The following is a 23,188-nucleotide window of genomic DNA, read 5'->3' on the forward strand; positions in this document are numbered from 1 at the left end:
ACAGAGGCTGCATCGATCTGACGGGCATTGCGTGGAAATTTCTACTGCACGGGAGGCGCTGCGTTGATTCCTCTCAGGAAGTCGGGCTGAGTCATTCTGGCTGGGCTTTGTGTCGATCCAGTGGGCCATGCGGCAAATTTCCAGTCGCTACGCTGGTGCTGCATCGATCTTCTCCTTGTGAAGTCAGGCTGCGTTGTTCCTGTTCGGGGTGCAGTGATTTTCTCACCGCAATGCAGGCTGTGTGTCGTTTGTGGCAGTCGGTGTGTCGATTTTTGCTGCACAGGTAGTTCTTCTTGCAGGAATTAAGTCTTTTTGGTCCTGAGACTTCAGGGAACGGGAGGCAAGCTCTATCCAAGCCCTTGGAGAGCACTTCTCAGCACAGCCAGTTAGCAGCAAGGCAGCAGGGCAACAGCAAGGCAAAAGTCCTCTTAGAAAAGCAGTCAGGTGAGTCCTTTGGGCAGCCAGGCAGTTCTTCTTGGCAGTTTGCAGTTTGCAGGTTCTGGTTCAGGTTCTTCTCCAAGAAGTGTTTGAGTTGGTAGGGGCAGAGGCTGTGCTTAAATACCCAAATGTGCCTTTGAAGTGGGGGAGACTTCAAAGAGTAGCTTAGAATTGCACAAGGACCCCTTTCAGTTCCATCCTGTCTGCCAAGGTCCCAATAGGGGGTGTGGCAGTCCTTTGTGTGAGGGAAGGCTACTGTCCTTTGACATGTAAGTGTCAGGCCCTCCACCCTCCCTGCCCAGGAAGACCCGTTCAATATGCAGATGTATGCATGTGTGACTGAGCATCCTGTGCTTGGGTTTTGTCTGAGTGAATGCACAAGGGAGCTGTCAACTACCTAGCCAGATGTGGATTGTAAGGCACAGAAAAATTTAAGTGCAGAGAAATGATCACTTTCTAAAAGTGGCATTTCTAAACTAGTAATATTATATTCCAACTTCACCAGTCAGCAAGATTTTGTATTACCATTCTGGCCATACTAAATATGACCTTGTTACTCCTTTCAGATCAGAAGCTACCACTCAAACAGTATATGAGGGTAGCCCTAATTTTAGCCTATAAAAGGAGCAGGCCTCACAGCAGTGCAAAACGAATTTATGAGTTTTACACTGCCAGGACATGTAAACTACACCAGTACATGTCCTGCCTTTTGTCTACACAGCACCCTGCCCTATGGGTTACCTAGGGCTTACCTTAGGGGTGACATATGTAGAAAAAGGGGAGTTTTAGGCTTGGCATGTGCTTATAAATGCCAAGTCAAATTGACAGTGAAACTGCACACACAGGCCTTGCAATGACAGGCCTGAGACATGGTTAAGGAGCTACATGAGTGGGAGGTACAAACAGTGCTGCAGGCCCACTAGTAGCATTTAACTTAAAGGCCCTGGGCACATATAGTGCACTTTACTAGGGACTTATAAGTAAATTAAGTAAACAAATTGGGTATGATCCAATGTCACCATGTTTTAAGGGAAATAGCACATGCACTTTAGCACTGGTTAGCAGTGGTAAAGTGCGCAGAGTCCTTAAATCAGCAAAAACAGTGTCCAAAAAGTGGAGGGAGGCAGGCAAAAAGCTAGGGTGGCCACCATAAGGCTGTCAGGTCTAACATGCAGAAATCCATTATTTATTTTAGTTTTAATTTCTCTCTGTTCTTTGTTCAGTTGATCCACTAACTGTTCAAAATCCATGGTTTCCTCTCCTGCCTGCTGCATGGCAGTCTCCACCTGATTCATAGCCATTGCTGCTTCATTTTGAATTTCTGGTTCTCCAAGAGGACCTTGACATCCTAGTGCAGAAGTTTGGATTCTTTGTGAACTCTCCTTGGCTATTTCAGCAGCAATGGTTTCTTCCTGTGCCACCATATCTTTCTACATCTGCCAGTGACATGTAACACCGACTGGTATCTTTTACAGCATTGAATGAGTCTTCATTACAGTCATAGTGTCCAAGTAGTTCTGCTCCATTTCTCCATGTTTGAAGAGTTGTAAAAGGACCAAGTAGAAACATTCTTTTCTGTCTGGAATTTGGTAACTACGTTTCCTGTGATTTATTAGATTTCCTTTGTTGTGTCTTACCAAACAACCATCACATCCCATAACTGCACATTTTCCATCTTCAATGTTTTTAGTGACATTAGTTCAATATGTTCATACAAACACATGCTTTCAAAATGAACACTTCTTTTTTGGTAGTATATATCCAGCCAACATGTTAGTCTTTAGAATGTCTGTACTCTCAGGACCAACTTCTGAAATATACTCTATTTCTGGAAAAGTCTTTAAACTGTTGGCAAGGCCTAAGCTTACCCACACAACTCCCCTAGACTTGGAGAACAAACTGCTCATCTGTGTATTCAGAAGATCCAATTTCCCTGTGCAAAAGCATTTTCAAACTAAACTGCACTACTTTTTTGGTGAGACTCTTTTCTGCTGAAATCTCTTCTCACATCTCTTTCATCTGTGACGTTTCTGCCTTTGTTATGCAAGGAGTGACATAGTGAGCTTCAGCAATAGAATTATCGGCAACAAACTGTATATCAATATCTGCATTCCACATCTTTAGGGTAATGGTATTGTAGTCGTTTATACATTTTGAAGCTTCTATTCTTCTGATGCTGTACGTATTTTTCGCTGATTTACGTGTCAAGGTGTGTCTCACTGCAGATAAGAAGCTATTCACTCTTCCTTCTGAGATAACAGGACATGGAAATACAAAGCAGCATTGTGTATAAAATGTTGCTTTTGATTTGTATTTCTGATGACAGTGTTTGCCACACCTATGAGTTTGAAATCTAAGAACTTGTTGTCTCCATCCTTTGTCACAAGTGTCTTTTGGCATGGCGCATATCACATACTGTTCTATAATCGACAATACAGACTAATCAATGTCTGTTCCAAACTTTAGGGCATCTTTCCCCCATGATAACATGAGAATTTGTGGAGCACAACTAGCTTGGTACTCTTTCCGCAAAATAAATCAGAGACTTCGCCAAAAGGTGGATTTGTTTTGTTACAGATGAAAGCTATGATTTCTTGAAATCGGTCGTTAAAATATCTACAAACAATTGCAGGATCCAATGAACTAAATTCTCCTGGTGTTTTCAGATTGTTATCTTTTATGTTTGAGTTTGCGTCTCGTAAAAATTCAAGGTGGTCATCCCATGCATATTCAGCACAACTGAGTGTCACAAACCAAGTAGGTGATCCTAGATTCCTCAACATGCATTTTAATTCACCATGATGATGATCCCAATATTCATTTGTACCATGCTAGCATGCCAATAAACTGCTAAATTTGTATTCAAGGTGCTCGTCATGAAGTTTATCAACAAATTCCCTTGGTGTCAGATTCTGGAGGTTTACTCCTGTTTTTAGAATGTGATTTACTGCATAGGATAACCCTGACAAGTCACTTTCACATAGTAGATGAAACATATAATAAATACACTGTCAAAATCCAGGGTCCTCTGAATAAAGTCTAATAGATCTGTACTCGACTGCTGGTATTTGTATAGGCCGGTCATCGTACCTACCACCAACTCTAGTAGGAAACAGATGTGGAAAACAACGAGCTTCTACGCTTTTTTCCCACACACTTAACGGAGCACCTTTCACTTTTTTCATCTGAAATAGCTCAATAGCACCTCCAATAATGTCTTTGCAATGTAGAGGATGAATACTGTAGTTTTTATACATTTCTTCTGTTCTCGTTCCATCCTCCTTTTCAGTTTGGCTTCTTGACAGTACTGGATCATCATCTATATGTAAAATATCTTAAAGACCATCTACATGTTTATAGTAAATTTTATTTTGTACCAGATATAGGGGGTCATTCTGACCCTGCCGCCGGCCTGGCTGGGACCGCCAGAATACCGCTGCGTAGTCAAACGACCGCCGCGGGTATTCTGGGTTTCCCGCTGGGCTGGCGGGCGACCGCCAGAAGGCCGCCCGCCAGCCCAGCGGGAAACACCCTTCCATGAGGATGCCGGCTCCGAATGGAGCCGGCGGAGTGGAAGGGGTGCGACGGGTGCAGTTGCACCCGTCGCGATTTTCAGTGTCTGCATGGCAGACACTGAAAATCATGGTGGGGCCCTGTTACGGGGGCCCCTGCAGTGCCCATGCCATTGACATGGGCACTGCAGGGGTCCTCAGGGGCCCCACGACACCCCATACCGCCATCCTGTTCCTGGCGGCCATAACCGCCAGGAACAGGATGGCGGTATGGGGGTCGGAATCCCCATGGCGGCGCAGCAAGCTGCGCCGCCATGGAGGATTCCCCAGGGCAGCGGAAAACCGGCGGTACACCGCCGGTTTTCCGTTTCTGACCGCGGCTGTACCGTCGCGGTCAGAATGCCCAAGGGAGCACCGCCAGCCTGTTGGCGGTGCTCCCGCGGTCGTTGGCCCTGGCGGATTTTACCGCCAGGGTCAGAATGACCCCCATAATGTTTCTTTCTTAACTTTATTAACATCTACTAACTCTTGTCATATCGTTTTACTCTTATTAGGCACACAAGTCTTTCTTCAAGTCTTTCTTCAAAATCTCTTTTCACATCTAGTTTCAAATTCTGCTTAAAATATAATGCAAAATAAACAACTCAACCATTTAGACCCTCCTGGAGCTCAGTTGGAGGTAACTTTCCTATCTTTGGCTCCATACAGGCTATCGCCTGGTCTGATCATATACATTGTATAAGTATAGACTCATAAACATTCAAGCATTGCAGTTCTTGAGGAAAAGAAACTAGTTCTAACTTGTTCACTGTTCTAGCTGGCCTTCTATTTTCTCTAATTTAGTATAACATTACTTACATATAATTTCTCATTTTCAATAATCAAAGCGTTCTTCTACAAATAAATAAGCTGCAAATTCCAGCAATTTATCTCTGTTGTCTTCTTCAGTTTTCGAAGACACAATAACATGATGAGTTTGAGTTTTGTAGTGAGCATATCTACAGCATATGCAGATACAGTCTGGTTCATGAAAGTTATCAACACTAATACATGTCTCCTATTCTGCTACACCTGCAAATTTCAACTGTTCATTTAATCTGCACTCCTTTTCAGGTCCAAAGAAATGAAACTACACATCACAAATCTTTTTTAACTCTGCCTCTGTTCCATACAAAAGAACTCTATTTATTTCCCCTAAACATACTGTAGGACCCTTCACATCGCAAACTAGATTATAAGCTTCTTTAAAAATTTCTATGTCAATTGATTTCTGGCGAACACTACAAATACTGCTCCAATTTCTTATATAAAGGGGCCTGTCTACGCCTTACCTGAACCGCTTCCGCTACGACTTCCTCTTCATTTCTAGGTAACATAACCTCTTTTTCAATAGGAGAACCATCTTTCATCTCATAACACCATCCAGATTCATCAACTGCATGCACTAGTCTGTTCCCTTGCAAGTAGCTTCCCCTCGGGTGCCATGGACGTAACAGTTACGTTCTCGCCTGCTGCCCTTCTGTGCCAAGGACAACACCATTACGTTCTGGATGTGACCCACGGGGGAGTGCTAGCGCTCCCCCCATGATCCACCTACCCCCCCCCCCCCAGGCAGAAATGGCAGTAGAAGCGCTTCTGCTGCCACCCTGACCCCCCCCCCCTGTGAAATCTGATGGCATCAGCGTGCACTGCATGCTGAGGTCACCTGACGTGCTGGAAGTGGTCCCTGGGAGAAACAGGTCAGTTTCTTCTCAGGAAGGGGGAGTTCAGAGAGACATTGCATAGCGATCGTGCAGCAGGAATGCCCACTAGACACCAGGGATTTGTTTTGTGTGAAATCTGACATAAGGGGAGCAGCCCCTTTGGCAAGGGTCACTCCCCGTGGGGACATGATATTTTAGGGCATTTCTGCCTCTCCCTCCCCGTGTTGGGGGCAGATCGTCTTTTTTTTTTTTAGGCACATCTGCCCCCAAGTGGGGCAGAAGCCACCAGACACCAGGGATTTTTATTTTTTTAAAATTTTACATAAAGGTAGCAGCCCCTTAGCAAGGGTTGCTCCCCCTGGGGGCATGTTATTTTAGGCCATTTCTCCCCCTCTTCTTGGGGGCAGATCAGCATATTTATTTTAGCCCCATCTGCCCCAAGGAGGACAGAAACCACTTTGGCACCACAGATTGTTGTGTGTGTGTGTTTTGTTTGGGGTGGCAGCCCTTTGGACATGGGTCTCTCCCCATAGGGACACATTACGGTTGGCCATTTCTGCCCCACCCTTGGGGGCAGATTGGCCTATTTATATTAAGCCCATCATGGCACCAGGGACCCAAAGGAGGTAGAATGCCCAATGGACACCAGGGAATTTGTTTTTTTTAAAAGAGAGTGGGGGTATGGCCATATCCCCACCCCAATAAATGGGGACAAAGTTGTTCTGCCCACCGATGGGCAGATGGGGTAATTACACCCAATCCACCCCCCCCCCCAGGGGGGCAGAAAGACCACTAGATGCCAGGGAATTAATAAAATAGAAGGGTGAGGGCTGCCAACCACTATAAGCATGGTTGAGCCCTCCCCACCCCATCTGAAGGGGGTAACAGTCTTTCAGCCCCCCCTTCCTACAACCTAAAGCATCTCATCCCAATGGCAAGCAATAGGACATATGACTCTTGTGGGTTTTGATTTTACATATGGGCCAAGAGAGCTTGGCTAACTCCCAATATCGTCCCACTTGGAATGGTGAGCGGCTGTACTTCTTGGACTTTGGTACACTGCCACCTAGAAAAACCTACCAGACCTATACATCTGAAAACTAAACATCTGTGTGAGTCCAGGGTGGTGTCCTTCACATGCACCCCACACCATTTTCTTACCCACAATGCCCTGCAAGCCTCCAACTTTACTTCAAATCACTTGTTTTCCCTACATTTTTGTGAAGGAGCCTTCTGGAGTCTGCAGGGATCTACAAAATTCCTACTACCTAGCATTGTTGCATTTATACCAATAAAAATGCTGCCTTGCTTGTCAGTCTGAAAGTGTTATTTTTTTTTTATGGCCTTTTGGATCCCCCTGAATTTCTACATGTTTTTGGCCCTTCTCTGTCACAGGCACTTGGCCCACCTAGACAACTGAGGTATAATTTTTATCAGAAGACCGAGGGGAATGCTGGGTAGAAGGAAATTTGTGCTGGTGTGGTGATCCCACACAGAAATGTGAGGAAAATATGTTTTTTAGCTACATTTGAGGTTTGAAGGGGACTCTGGATAAGAAAACACTGAGGGACCCATTCACTCCTCCCTGGCTTCCTCTGGTGTCTAGTTTTCAGAAATGTCTGGGTTTTGTAGGTTTCCCTATATGGCTGCCAAGCTTAGGACTGAAAATGCAGGTGCCCCCCTTGCAAAAATTGGTCATTTTGTAATACATAATTTTGATGTGTCCATGTTGTGTTTTGGGGCCTTCTCTGTCACGTCACTAGGCCTACCTACACAAGTGAGGTATTACTTTTATCAGGAGACTTGGAGAATGCTGGGTGGAAGGAAGTTTGTGGCTCCCCTCAGATTGCAGCACCGAAAAGTGAGGAGAAAGTGTTTTTTAGACAGCTTTTGAGGTTTGCAAAGGATACTAGGTAACAGAACCTAGTGACAGCCCCACAAGTCACCTCATACTTGATTCCCCTAGGTGTCTAGATTCCAAAAATGTAAAGGTTTGCTAGGTTTCGCTAGGTGCCAGCTGAGGACAGACTACACAGCTAGGCACTTTGCAAAGACTCATCAGTTTTTTGTGGAAAAAATTTGATGTGTCCATGTTGCGTTTTGGGGCGTTTCCTGTCGTGGGCACTAGCCCTACCCATACAAGTGAGGTACCATTTTTATCTGGCTTTTTCGAGGAACACAGAATAGAAGAACAAGTGTTATTACCAATTGTCTTTCTCTACATTTTTGCCTTCCAAATGTAAGACAGTGTGTAAGAAAAAAGTAATTTTGAAAAATGCCCTATAATTAACATGCTAGTATAGGGACCCCCGAATTCAGAGATGTGCAAATAACCACTGTTTCTAAACTCCATATCATGTGCCCATTTCAGAAATACATAGGTTTCCTTGATACCTATTTCTCACTCTTTATATTTTACCAAATTAATTGCTGTATACCCGTTATACAATGAAACCCCATTGCAAAGTGCAGCTCATTTATTGGTTCTGGGCACCTTGGGTTCTTGATGAACCTACAAGCCCTATATATCCCTGCAACCAGAAAGGTACAGCAGATGATTTATTGCTTTCACAAATCTGCCATAATTGGAAAAAGTTACAGAAGAAAATGTAGACAGAAATGGCTGTTATTTTTAGGTCAATTTCAATCATTTCTATTTCAATTGTTATTTTCTAGAGGAAACTCTTGAAGAATTCACACAAATGACCCCTTGCAGAATTTAGAATTGAGGCTACTTTTAAGAAATTTTCAGCTGTTCTAGGGCCACCATTGGTTTCGCACCCATTTCTGTCACTAACTGGAAGGATGCTGAAAGCACAAAAAATAGTGAAAATGGGGTATGTCCCAGTAAAATGCCAAAACTGTGTTGAAAAATGTGATTTTCTGATTCAAGTCTGCCTGTTCCTGAAAGCTGGGAAGGTGGTAATTATAGCACGGCAAACCCTTTGTTGATGCCATTTGCAGGGGAAAAAAATGCTGTTTTCTCCTGCAGCACTTTTTTCCCCATTTTTCCCCCAAAACAAATTTATTTGTATTTTGGCTAATTTCTTGGTTTTCTCCAGGGGAACCCACAAACTCTGGCTACCTTTAGAATCCCATGAATGTTTGAAAAGAAGTACGCAAATTTGGTTTGGATAGCTTATGTGGACAAAACATTATGAGGGCTTAAGCGTGAGCTATCCCAAATTGCCAAAAAAAGACTTGCTACAGGAGGGGGAAAAGGCCTGGCAGCGAAGGGGTTTAAGAAAGGCTTGGAACTAGAAATATGTATCAATTCCTCACTAAATACTTTGCAAAAGTTAGTTCTGTTTATTAGTCTTTTCTTTTCGTTTTTTCTCCTCATACTCAATACTATTTTATCTAATGTTCTCATTCTATTCAGGATTGTGATGAAAAAGCTTCCTCTTCCAATCAAATGCCTTATCTACTACACTCTCAACAAGTTATTTTTGTCTCATAGCTTCAACTCTGCTACGGAACATTCTTTCTCTTATTTCTTTGAACTTCTAGTTAAACTCTGTACTTCATTGTGGGATTATTTACTTCTGATATCATAAACTTTTACTCCTTTCTTAGTTGATGTCAAACTTTCTTTTTTATGCACTTCATTTTGCTGGATTTCAAGGTGACCACACGCTATTTTAAAAAATGTTTTTGTTCTCTTACGAGCAGCTCGTTTTTCTTTCACACATTTTTCAGCATTTTGCCCTTTCATTTCTCACTTCTAAGGAGTTAGTATTTCATTTTTTCTTTCTTTTTCCTCTCATTGTTTGACTGCATTGCAACTCTGTGTAGTTGACTAGAATATTCCACCTGAAAACTAATGAAAAAGGTGCATTTAATTTCCATCTGTTTACTTGTATATTAAATATTTGTAATAGTTAAGTACAATATAAACAATTGTGTTAGTATAGTTCAGTAAGAATTTATATAAAGTGCTTCGGTACACCTACTTAAATAGCCATTGACACAACATTCACAGGTTTGAGAATAGTACATATCATCAATCATTAAAGCATAATTATCTTACATGTGTGCACTATTTCCATATTTATGTGAGAATATATGCATATGTCCAATTTTAATACTACCATGACATGTTTTATTACCTCTGCCAGTATGTTGCTTTCTCTTTTTCACTCTGTATGGCTCTGTATATGTGTGTCTTAGTGAGTGAACAAATACTTCACAGGTCTCCACTATTTGACCTCACCCATCATGAAAGCAGCTCTTCTCTGGACACATGACAAGATTGTGTGACTATGTCTCTATATACGTGAGAGAATTTAGGTGTCTACCTATAGCAGGGTCATCGGATGTTTTAGTACATATGCCAGTATCTGAGTTCCTGTTTTAGAACCTGCATGACTTTCTAAATGTCTTTGTAAGTGACTGAACAATTACCTCAGTCCTCTCATGGGAACTATAGCATTATGTGAGTATGTTTCAAACTGCCTTTCATAGTGCTGCATATATAAATACTTTCTAATTATGTTATTGAATATAGCAGTCTCTATGTTGTTATATTACTAGATGACACACAGGACACATGCTTAGGACACTTGAAGATCAGTTCCTTAATAAGGCATACGGTCTGAGTAGTGTTTGGCTTACAGGTATCCAAGTGCATTAGTAAGATTCTAAACTAAAAACTACATTTCATAATTACTTAAGCACATTGCAGCATGCTTGATGGCATACCTACAACATATCACAGATGTGAGATATCAGCACTAACACATGAGTTTGAGACTTCACAAAGGAGTTTTACAGGCCAATTTCAGTAGCCAGTGACTAGGCTCTGCACTACTAGGCCTCACCGATATATATCTGGGAGATAGCGCCTGTATACTTTCAGTAGCACAATGAGATATTTTAATACATCTGAAGTTATGTAACTGCCTCTTTTAGTACCTCTGTGAATCTGTACATACATACGTAAGTGGCTGAACTTATACCTCAGTGCCTCTGTTAGGGGACACAGGGGTATGTGAGTGTGTCTGGGATTGCTTGTATGTAAGTGAATGTAGACGTCTCTCTGTTTCTCGATCTGAGGCTGAGATAGAGCATCCATCCTTTGTAAACATGAATGTGAGTTCTTTGATGAGTGTGATACCCTATGCAGTGCTTGGCTTAGGAGTCTGAAAGTGCATGTCCTACTTTCTAAAACTGAAAAGAACCTTTGTTAATCACTTACACTGCACAATGCTTAACGCCATGCCTAGAACATACCACACAGGTGAGATAGTAGCATTAACAGATGAGTGTCAGATTTCACAAAGGAGTTTAGACTAATTTCAGTGTCCAGTGACAGAGCACAAACAGGCTCTGCGGCACTAGGCCTCGCTGTTCAGGGAAGCACTATGTGGCAAAAATCACAAAAAGATTGTGTGAGTATTTGCCCATATTTGTGAGCGATTGTACCTATCTACTTCTAGTAGCGCTATGAGATATTTTAGTACATCTATCAGTATGTAACTGCCTGTTTTGGTACCCATATGACTCTATAAATCTGTACATAAGTAGCTGAACATATACCTCAGTGCCTCTGTTGGGGGATAGAGGGTTACGTGACTCTCTCTGTAATTGCTCTTGATATTACTCATATGTCAGTGCTTTCACAGTACGTCAGTGAATTTACAAGTGTCTATGTTTCTCTATCAGAGACTAAAACAGAGCATCCATCCTTTGGAAAGATGAATTTCAGTTCCTTGGTCATTGGCATACTCTATACAATGCTTGGTTTAGGAGTCTGAAAGTGTATGACTAACTTTCTAAAACTGGAAAGTACGTTTCTTAATCACGTAATCACATTGCACCATGTTTAATGGCAAACCTAGAACATATCATACAGGTGAGACATTAGCACTGTCATGAGTGTCATATTTCACAAAGGAATTGTACAGTCTACTTTCAGTGTCCAGTGACAGAGCACACACAGGCTCTGCAGTACTAGGCATCATCCTTCAGGGAAGCACTATGGGGCATATTTAAGAGCCCCTAGTGCCACCAGAGCATCACCTTTAGTGAGCCCCCTTGGCTCTATGCCCTGCACCGTTACATGGTTAAAAGGTGGCGTTAAGCCATTGTTTGTGGCTTAACGCCACCTTGTAAATACAGCCCCTTCACACGCAGCCCTTTGCGTGGTAGGGGTTTGCAATGCCACAGCAACACTCATTGCATTGTAACACTGCCATAGATTTACAAAATTTCGTAAACCTGAAGCAGACCCAAAATCTAACGCCATCCCAGGGATGGCGTTAGCAAGGTGCAACGCGGAGGGATTCTTTTATTTCTCCTTATTTTTTGCAGTTTTTACCATGTGTGCTGCCTTCTGCAGCATGCATAGAATGAGCAAAATGCCAGACATGATTGTATATGTGCGGGAAGGTGTTCCTTCTTGCACATAAACAATAATTTCAAAATGACGCTTTGGCACTTCTGTGTGTGCCGCAAAATGCAGCACACACAGAAGTGCCAAATTGCCATTAGTGATTTTTTATGTGCAGGAAGGGACACCTTCCCACACATAAACAATCAAACCCCTCAAAGCAGACATCCTTGCATGATGGTGCAAGGATACCTGCGTTGGCGCTAGGCAGCTCAATTTAGCGCCAGTGCAGGGAACAACACAGGGGTGCGCTGTATTTAATTAAATACGACACATCCCTGCATTGTGAAAATGATGGAGCCCAGCACTGCCAATTTTGGTGTAATATTGCGCACCATCACTTTCTTTTCAATATGGGTCTATTTATCTACATACATGAAAAGACTGTGTGAGTACTTGCCCATATATCTAAGGGGTTATACCAGTCGACTTCTAGAAGTGCAATGAGATATGTTAGTACATCTATCAGTATGTAACTGTCTGTTTTAGTACCTGTATAACTCTGCCAATCTGTACATAAGTGATTGAATATAAACCTCCCTCTTCCAAAGGAAATCCTTAGTTCTGCCTTTCTGGGCTTGATCAGATCAAGCAGCAGGAGGGGAGGCAGCAGCATGGGCTGCCCAGAAAACCCTGAAAGACTGGTGGTAGCAATTCTGGGGGTCGTCTAAGGGGGTATGATTCTGAAATTTTTGATCCTAAACATGCCCAGGTTTGGAGCTACCATTATGTAGCTGGACATAGGTAATGACCTATGTCCAGTACATGTGTAAAATGGCGTCCCTGCACTGACAAAGTCCAGGAAAATGGGCCTGAACTTTGTTGGGGCACCTCTGCTAGTGCAGGGGTGCCATCACACACAGGTACCTGCACCCTGCCCTCTGGGCTGAAAGGGCCTTCTACAGGGGTCACTTAGAGTGACCTGGTGCAGTGACCTGAAGTGAAAAGGGGTGCAGGCACCGTTTCACGCAGACTTCAATGGCAGGCCTGCAGAACCCTTTGCATGGGCTCCCTATGGGTGGCAGAATAACTGCTGCAGGTCATAGGGATCCCCTGGTACCCCAAAGCCCTGGGTACCTAGGTACCACATACCAGGGACTTACATGGGGGCACCAGTACGCCAAATGTGTGAAAAAGATTCCAGCAACCAAGTTTAATGGAGAGAGCATAATCACTGGGGTCCTCATTAACAGGATCCCTGTGAATACAGTCAAACACAAAGACAAACAGGCCAAAAAGTGGGGGTAACTATGCTAGAAAGAGGCTACTTTCTTACAGTGGCTATTTTTCTAAACTGGTATGGTGTCCATTTTGTAGTGTTTTCACGGTATTACTGGGTGTGTCTGTATAAATACTTTACGCATTGCCTCTGTGATAAGCCTGACTGCTTGTGTTAAGCTACCAAGGGGGTGAGCAAGGGTTATCTTAAGTGAGTATTTCCTTTACCCTGACTAGAGTGAGGGTCCATACTTGGACAGAGTGCAAACTGACTATCAACCAGAGACCCCATTTCTAACACTGCTTAAGAAACATACTTTTCAGTTTTACAAGCTTAGATGAGCAGTTTCAGACTCCTAACTCAAGCAGTACATGCAGTATGCTAATCACCAAGGAATTGCCATTCATGTTTCCAAAGCGTGCATGCTGTGTCTTAACCAGTGACAGAGAAACATAGACACTTCTTACCTGGCATAGCGGACCAATCCCCCTTTCAGGGCTATTTAGGGTCCCTCTCTTGGGTGGGTCCTCAGATTCCACTTGCAAGATTACAGCAGGACTCCTCTGCAACCTCCACTTCAACTTCTGGTCTCCGGAACTGCAACTGGAACCTCCAGGACCCAACAAGCTGCCTCCATGAACAAGAACTCTTCTGCAACATTGTTTCCAGGCTCCTGCCAGCAAATGCAACATTTCCACCAGCTGTGAATCCACTGAGGGTGGCATGTCTTCTGTCTGCACTAGAAGAAAGAAGGAATCTCCCTTGGAGAAAAGGAGTCACTTTCCTGCATCCGCAGGCACCTGCTGCAATGATGACTGGCTGCATGGATTTTCTCTCATCCTGAGCTGCGTGGATCCTGCACCATGGGTGGTGGTCTGGAGTAGTCCTCTTGGTCCTCTCTGCCAGCTGTCTAACTTTGTTGGGGTGAAGCCTTTGCCTTCCCATGCAGGACAGTACCCCCATGCACCACGTCTCTTGCAACTGCCAAGGCTTGTTTGCATTTTCTCCAAGGGATCCCCAGGTGACGTGAGGCTCCAGTCCCCAGCACTCCTTCCTGAGATGCACTGCCCCCCTGTGTAGTTCCCCTTCAGCATGAGATCCTTTTCTGTAGTGCTGCATGGGCTCCTTCTGCGACTTCTGTGACCCTGTCCTGTAAGACTCCTGTGGGTGCTGCCTCCACTCCTGTGGACTCTCTGTGTTGCTGACCAGTCCCCTCTGGTTCCCCCTCCTGGGTTAAGTCCTCCTGGGCCTTGCTGGTCCCAGGCAGCTCCATAGTCTACAAACTGAAAATTTGCCTTTACCAAGGCTTGTTGGTGGAATTCCTGCACCGACATCTGTCTGCAATCTTCACTCCAGGAGGGACCACCAGGAACTCTCCTCCAACTCCAGGGCTGCAGTGATGACCTGTTCCTTCTCACCATCGACCAACTCCTGCAAGTACTGCTGGGTGGGTAGTAGCTCCTACTCCTCCTGGAACCCTCTGTGACTTTTGGACTTGGTCCCCTCTTTTCACATGTCTTCTTCTCCGGGAATCCATCTCTGATTTTTTTGCGGTCTTGCCTGGGTGTCTTCTTTTCTTTCCTTTTGAGTGGTTTGGGGAAATTCCAGTGATTTACACTTGCTTTCCTGGTCGCTGTGGTACTGTGTTACTTACCTCTGTGATTTTCTAGTACTCTCAGCTTCAACTTACTTAGGCGGGAGTCCTGTGTTCTCATTCCATTTTTTTGTATATGGTTTGGGCTCCCCCTAGAGTAACTATTGGTTATTGATATTTGCACTGATTTCTAACCCTTTCCATGCCTATTACTGTTTACTAGTGTATATATTTAGTGTATTACTTACCTCCTATTGGAAGGTTGCCCTCCTGGTATTTTGTGGTATTGGGTTCCACAAATAAAGTACCTTTATTCTTGTATAACTGAGTGTTTTCTTTCATGTGTGTAAGTGCTGTGTGACTACAGAGGTTTTGCATGAGATTTGCACTTCTCTTAGATAAGCCTTGGCTGCTCATCCACAGCTACCTCTAGAGAGACTGGCTCCTAGACACTGCCTACACTTCACTAAAAGGGGATACCTGGACCTGGTATAAGGTGTAAGTACCTTACGTACCAACCACACACCAGGCCAGCTTCCTATAACCACTATTTATCTAAACCAAACAAGACCAAATTGACAAAAATCTAGCATACGCAAGTAAAGTAATGAATTTTTAAAGTAAAAAGACAATGAATGCATTGATGTTGCACAAAGTACCTGGTTTGCATCATAAATAAAGCTGCACATGCAAGTGTGCGCCGGAAAAGTCAGTGATGCGTCAATTCCTTACTTGCAACTGAGGCTGTGCGTTGTTTCTTCTCTGGTTGGGAAGGTGATGCGTCATTTTTCTCTCCCGCAAGAGAGCACTACATCGATTTCTGGACGGGCACCTCAGGTCTGGGCAGATTCACGTTGATTTTTACACCCAGTGATCGTGCGTGCAAAATCCAGCCGCACAAGGATGAGAATCCGTGCTGCATTGTGTTTGCGCCAATTTCAGCATCCCCAAGCGGGTGTTGCCACGTTTCTCTAGCCACAATGCAGGTGATGTGTTGATTTCTGAGCCGCGATGCAGATGGTGCATTGATTTCAGCCGCGATGCAGGTAGCACGTTGTTTTTACAGTCGCGTTGCAGGTGGTGCATTGAAAGTTTCCACGCACGGCACCTGTGAGTGGATTTCCACCTTGGTTCAACCACCTTCACCTTTCAATGGCCAAGGGAATGGATAGGACACCACTTGCCAGGGTAAGAATCTCAGCAGAGAATCCAGGTTCTGGCAGAGGAAGTCTTTGATGGCCCTGAGACTTCAAAACAGGAGGCAAGCTCAGTCCAAGGCTTTGGAGACACTGCACAAGCAGGAATATACCACAAAGCCCAGTCTTTTTCCTCTTTCGGTCAAAAGCAGCAACTGCAGGCCTACCTAGCAAAGCACAGTCACAGGCAAAGGGGCAATACTCCTCCTCCACCTCTTCTCCTTGGCAGAGGTTCCTCTTGGTTCCAGAACTAATCTAAATATCTGGGGTTTTAGGTCGGTTATTTATACCCCTTTCTGCCTTTGAAGTAGGCAAACTTCAAAGGAAAGTCTCTGTTGTTCACAAGATCCTGCCTTGCCCAGGCCTGTACCAGACACACACCAGGGGGTTGGGGACTGTATTGTGTGAGAGCAGGCACTGCCCATTCAGGTATAAGTGTCAGCTCCTCCCTCCACTCTAGCCCAGATGACCCATCAGGTTATGCATTCTACACCCCACCTCCCTTCGTGTCACTGTCTAGTGGAGATTCAAAAATAGCTCAACTCTCAGTCTGACCCACACAGGGAATACACAAGCAAGCAGAGTCACAGAATGGTTTAAGCAAGAAAATGCGCACTTTCTAAAAGTGGCATTTTCAAATGGACAATCTAAAAACCAACTTTACCAAAAGATGTATTTTTAAATTGTGAATTCAGAGACCCCCAAACTCCATATCCCAAAGGGAAAATGCTCTTTAAAAAATATTTAAACGCATCCTCCATGTTAACCTATGATAGAGGTTGCCCTTGCAACAGTGAAAACCACATTTGGCAGTATTTCACTATCAGGACATGTAAAACACATGAGTACATGTAGTACCTTTAACATGCACTGTACCGTGCCCATAGGGCTACTTAGGGCCTACCTTAGAGGTGCCTTACATGTATAAAAAGGAACTGTTTATGCCTGGCAAGTGGAAGTTTAAAACTGCACACACAGACACTGCAGTGGCAGGTCTGAGCCATGTTTACAGGGATACTCATAAGGGTGGCACAATCAGTGCTTCAGGCCCATTAGTAGCATTTGATTGACAGACCCGGGGCACCTCTAGTGAACTTTACTAGGGACTTACCAATAAATCAAATATGCCAATCATGGAAAAGCCAATTACACATGCAATGTATACAGGGAACACTTGCACTTTAGCACTGGTCAGCAGTGGTAAACTGCCCAGAGTACCAAAACCGTCAAAAACAAAGTCTAGCACACAGTCAAAACACAGGAAGCAGAGGCAAAAAAGACAGGCAAGGATGCCATATCTAAAAATCAGTAAAGTACAATACACCATGCTTATTGGCACACCTACATCATATCCCACAGGTGACATATTTGCACTTAAACATGAGTTTGAGACTTCACAAATCACATCTATAGCTGGATTTCAGTGTCCACTGACTGAGCACACACAGGCTCTACATTACTAGGCCTCACTCTTCTGAAAAGCACTATTTGTCTGCATACATTAAAATAGTGAGTGAGTACTTGCCTATATATGTAAGAGAATGTATCTGTCTACTTCTTGTAGCATCATGAGATATTTTCGCACATCTGTTGGTATGTGACTGCCTGCTTTTAGTACTTATATGACTCTAAATCTGTGTGCAAGTGCCTCAACATATACCTCATTGCCTCTGTTAGGGAAAACAGGGATATGTGACTTTGTCTGCAATTGCCTTTGATATTACTACATATATAAGTGCTTTCTGAGTACGTTAGTGAATGTAGAAGTGTCTCTGTTTCACTGTCACTGGTGAGACATAGCATCCATGCTTTGGAAACATGAATGTCACTTCATTAGTGAGTAGAATACTCTATGCAGTGCTTGGCTTACGGGTCTGAAAGTGCATAAGTAACTTTCTAAAACTCAAAAGTACCTTTCTCAATCACATTGCAGCATCCTTGATGTCACACCTACAATGTATCAGACTTTATAAAGCACTTTTACAGGCCAATTTCACTGGCCAGTGACAGAGCACACACAGGCTCTTCAGTACTACGCCTCACCCTTCAGAAAAGAAGTACTTGTCTGGATAAATGAAAGGAGTGTGTGAGTACTTGCCTATATGCCTGAGTGAACATAGCTGTCTACCTCTAGTAGCCCCATGAGATATTTTAGTGCATCTGCTGGTATGTGATTGCCTTTAATACTGCTGCATATATAAGTGTTTTTATTGGCTAAGACACAGCATTCATCCTAAGTTTGTAAAACTGAAAAGTACTTGTCTTATTCACTTTAGCACAGTGACCATGTTTAAAGGGATACCTACAGGATATCATATACACCAGAAAGTGGATGAACTACTTATTACTATCAAAAGAAAATCTCTCATATTCTCAGCACAAACCACCATAGTTTAATACATATGTGCAACATATCTCACTGAGGAGTAATATGCACTATAATATGGATTTGATACTTCAAGAATATCTTCTACATGCCATGACAAGCTGCCAGTGGCACACAATAGACACCATCTGCACTATGAGACATGACACGTTTAAAGAGGCCTTGTTTAACTGCACCTAGTACCATTGCACTACACATGACTCACTATTACTTTTAAGAACATATCTTAATATGGAAGTAGATAGGAAGCTGACCTATCATTTTCCAACACCTACTGTAACACAGATGTAATAGATTCCTGTGATCTTTCACAACATAGATACTATAATACACCTGTAGAAGAATTCTTCCGCCTTTCAATTCTGAGTGCTGCACTTCTCTTGTAAAACTGAATAAATGGGACTACAAGTCCCAGATTTCTAACAAATACATTCTTTGTGAGCAGCATACCATGTATAGACATATAAAAATATCATATGTTGTAATACATTGCGAAGTTCAAGTTTTAGGCTTACTGTGGGTCTCTTTCTTGCAGCAACTGCATCATTCAGTAAAAATACCACATTTACAATATACAGTTCCAATTACAACACACTATGAACCAACTTTTTACAGAACTACTCTGCAACTCAGAAAAACTTTGTTTTACAGTAATTATTAATAAATATGGAAGACCATTAAAACAACCAGTCATAAATCAACTGAGGAAGTTATAATGCTTTCTATTTATTTCATACTGTGATTTAATAATCTCACATAAAATTAAATATTTTTTCCCTCATAAACATACCTGAAAATTAACTTAGTTACTGAATTTGTTTCTCTTATCAGATTGATTCAGTACTCCCAGCAGTTGTCAAAACTAAGCATACAAAGAGGTGAGCACTCTTACACATAGCAACCATGAATGGCAAACTTTTCAACTTTGCACTGTGTGATACAGGAGATCTAAGCAAATAAAAACATACCTTTCATTTTTTACTGTTGTAAGCCCAATTCTGAATAGTTAGTATGTGTTAATCCTTTCATGTACTTTTCTGAACATGTCCAGTATAGTAGGTGTTTTTTTCCCAAATTGCGGAGAATCGCGATCATTGCGGCAAATTCGCAAAAAAAACTGGTGTCTAAAAACAAAAATACCTTTGTAGGTTTCTGACTTCAAGAGCATAGTACACTTTTTTAGAAATCCTTCTCTAGGAAAATAGATACTTATCACACAATAATGAGTGCAAACCGTTTTACTTTTTACAAAGGCGAAACTCTCTTTTAAAGACCCTTCCCCCAATACACTATTAGCACAGTCTCCATAGCAACCTTGTACAAACAGTAGGTCACAAGTTCACAGTACATTCTAGAAGGTGAATATTAGTTACAAAATGAGCTGCATCAGGTGTGCTTTACTGCACATATTAAACACCATATCAAAGTCTCTAGTACATTTTTTTTTACCAGAGCCACTCAAACAACTACTTTAATCCTTTCAAAGTACTAACTAATTTCAGTTACCTGCATACTCACAACACCTAATCAAAAGTATGTATTTTTTTAAACCAGGACCACATCTCCATTTTAACTGCCTCACATTTCCAACACTGCCTCCTTCAGCTCCGGCCTTCTCTTGACTATTTCTACTGCTTCACTTCAAAATAGTTGAGTGTGGATTGTTTGGCACAGCTATGTGCTTTGGGCTAGAGAGGCTGGTAGAAAGAGTGCCTTTGGCAAGGACTTCGGTTAGCTAATGTGGACATCAATTGGATTGGCCAAATAGGGCTAAAGTGGAAAAAATTGCTATCTTTGGTTGAAAGCATTAGAGATTGCCCACCCCAACCTCATGATTGTGCACTGTGGTGGGAATGACCTAGGAACATTGACTGGGGTAGAACTGGAAATCCTAATGAAGGATACTTTTGCACAATTTATGACAATTTTCCATCACACTGTCTTCGTATATTCCAACATATGTGAAAGACAGAAATGGATGTGGTCAAATACATTCTGTCCTCAGATTGACAAATGCAGAATACAGAAGAGGGACTGGGAGATTTTAAATTGGTCAAGAGCACGTCCTCCCGAAAGTCGAATACAAAATAATTAGGTACATGGTTCAAAAGGGATGACCGCAGGTCAAATAGGCACTCCTATAAATAGAAGAGCCCTCACACACCCAATGGGTGTCATGCTTCATCATAGGGCCTGCTCCTCGTCGGGATGGTGCTGCGTGGCCAGACGGGCCCCTCTAGGGGGCTATTTGCCAGTGGTCTTTTAATAAGTGCCATAGTCAACATAAGGAGTAGACTCAGACCAAGAAGAAGAAGTGAAGGGCTGGAGATGGTGTGTTAAAATTTACTCTAGGCCTTGCCTTTAATTAGTTTATTATCACTAAGGGGTCCAAATCAAGATTAAAAACAAAGTGAGTCCCGCAACTTTTCTAATTCATGAAAAACTGTTCCCCTACTTTTAATGAAAATACAATCGTCTAGGGACAGTAAACTCTGATTGTGCAAATGCTTCAGCTTTAGATTCATTCAGGGACTCTCCTGTGCTGTGAAACCGAGGGAGGGGCAGGTAGCTTAACAATAAACAGGTTTTCTTGCCAGGGTGCCTCCTTGCCTGAAAGAAATACAAATGTGCACAACTGGTTAATCTGCCAACTGTAAAGTGGAGCAGGTAGTGGTCTAATTGATGGAATCACATGAAGCTTTGTGATCACAAATATTTTTGTTTTTCGACTGGCAGTGCAAGGGAGTTACCAGCTGAGCATAATACACAATAGTGTGATTAATTTAGCTTTTTTAAATGTATTCTTCATTTAAGCCATGTTATTTTATATGTAGCTACCTGAAAGAGAAAATTGTGTTTTTTAGCCACACCTTTGACCCGCTCGACACACACATTGTCTCCGCCCCATTGCATCACAGTTCCCATACTTTTTGAATGCACTTCCACCACTGATCCCATTTAAAGCACTGGTTGCAGGGCTGATTTAAAACATGGAGCTAATCACTTAAAGCACAGTAAGTGAATAAAGTAGAGCGATAAACTGCAGATAAAAGTGAAGAGGCTGAGGGTACGGTATATCACTCCCACTGTTTTAATTCACAGGTTTATATTTTGAGAATTTAAACTTTTTAAATTCCAATTATTTAAAAATATATTCTATGTTACTCATGTATTTGCTAGTTAATAAAAATCACTGCTGGTATGCATTGGTAAAGCCAACATGGCTGGCTTGGTGTGTAATACGCTGGGTTTACTGATAAAGAGCGCAAAGCTGCAACCAAATACTGCTCCGCTGGCACGCTGAGTCAAGCACGGGATTTCAGTTCACATGTTTTGGTCCACGCCCTAGGTTTAACAGTCCATGCCGCTGGCAAAAGCTTCCCTTCCAAATTACGCTTCATTGGCCACACCCTTTGTAAAGACCCCGGTTCACGTTTGTCATCCCTCATAAAGAACTGCACTCCTTCCACTCACTGCAGCTATGGGCTGCACTCTCTGTTGATAAACCCCTGCCCTCTCCGGATTTTGTTGGTACGGACCATTGTGCAGGAGTTGGTTTGGCTACAGAGGCAGTGAGTCTTCCGGACGGTAGATTATTGGGTGTGTAGCTCTAGAACAAATTATAGGGGTGCGCTAGCATCCCTTGGTCGCAGAAGTGCCCCTCTACTATTTGGGCTGCCATTGGCATTACCTCAGGAATGCGACGTGAGTAGCTGGCAAACCTTCGACCCTGTCACAAGGCGTCCAGCGGTGTGAGGAAACCTGTCTGCGGTACATTGGATTCTGTCTGCGGTGTCCGGCTGGCCTAGAATGCTGATAGAGGGGGACTTCACTTCAGGCGCATAGAGTCGACGGAACTCCCCAAGACTACCCTCTACCTCATGGATATGGAGTTCCAGAGCGGGCTGTTCCAGCGGCTTGTCCCAGTGGTTAGTGGGGAATGCACAGGAGCAGGTTTGGGGTCACACTTGCGCAAAGGAGGGCGGAGGAGAAAGCGCCTCCTGCTGCAGGGCACCTTCATCTGCACCCTCCTCTTCGGTGTCTGGTCTCTATCTAGCCTTGTGAAAAAAATAGGTAAGGATGAGCGACATTCATATATTACTCCCCTAGTTAATCCGTGTGCCCATGAATGCATTCATTAATCAGTTCATCCTTTCAAATGTTTATCGGTGCACTCCCCTTGTCACTGATCATTTTTCCCTCGTTCATCCTTCAATAATCATTCATGTTATTCGTTTGAATTTAGGTATTCAGATACGAATTCCTGCACGTTTTACTCAACTTTTAATTTACTCCCTAACGCGTACATCAATTTAAGTTATGTCCTGTGAAGCGATGTGTACAGGTATCCAATTAAAAAACATTTTAGCGACCAGCTAGTTCTTCTATTTGTCCAACTGTCCACAAAGAAATAAAAACACTCGTCAGGCTTTACAGGCACCCATCCACCCACCTGCCGATCCACTCATTCTAACACACACATTTGTATTCATTCATGCACGATCGGAAAGTCCATATAACTCTTGCAACAAAAGATCACTTTACCTGAGCACCTTCTCATAGTTGTATCCACCCATCCATCCGCTAGCCCACTGATTAAGAAATAGAAATAGCCACTCATCTGTTGATCCATGCACCCTATCAGATTATCCATCAACCCATTCATATATCCATAGGCAAAACCACGCTTGGTCACACTCATCCATCTACACACACCTGCTCAACCATCTAGCCTGCGACCATCGTTTC

The sequence above is a fragment of the Pleurodeles waltl genome, chromosome 9 (genome assembly GCF_031143425.1).
Source record: "Pleurodeles waltl isolate 20211129_DDA chromosome 9, aPleWal1.hap1.20221129, whole genome shotgun sequence".
NCBI lineage: Eukaryota > Metazoa > Chordata > Amphibia > Caudata > Salamandridae > Pleurodeles > Pleurodeles waltl.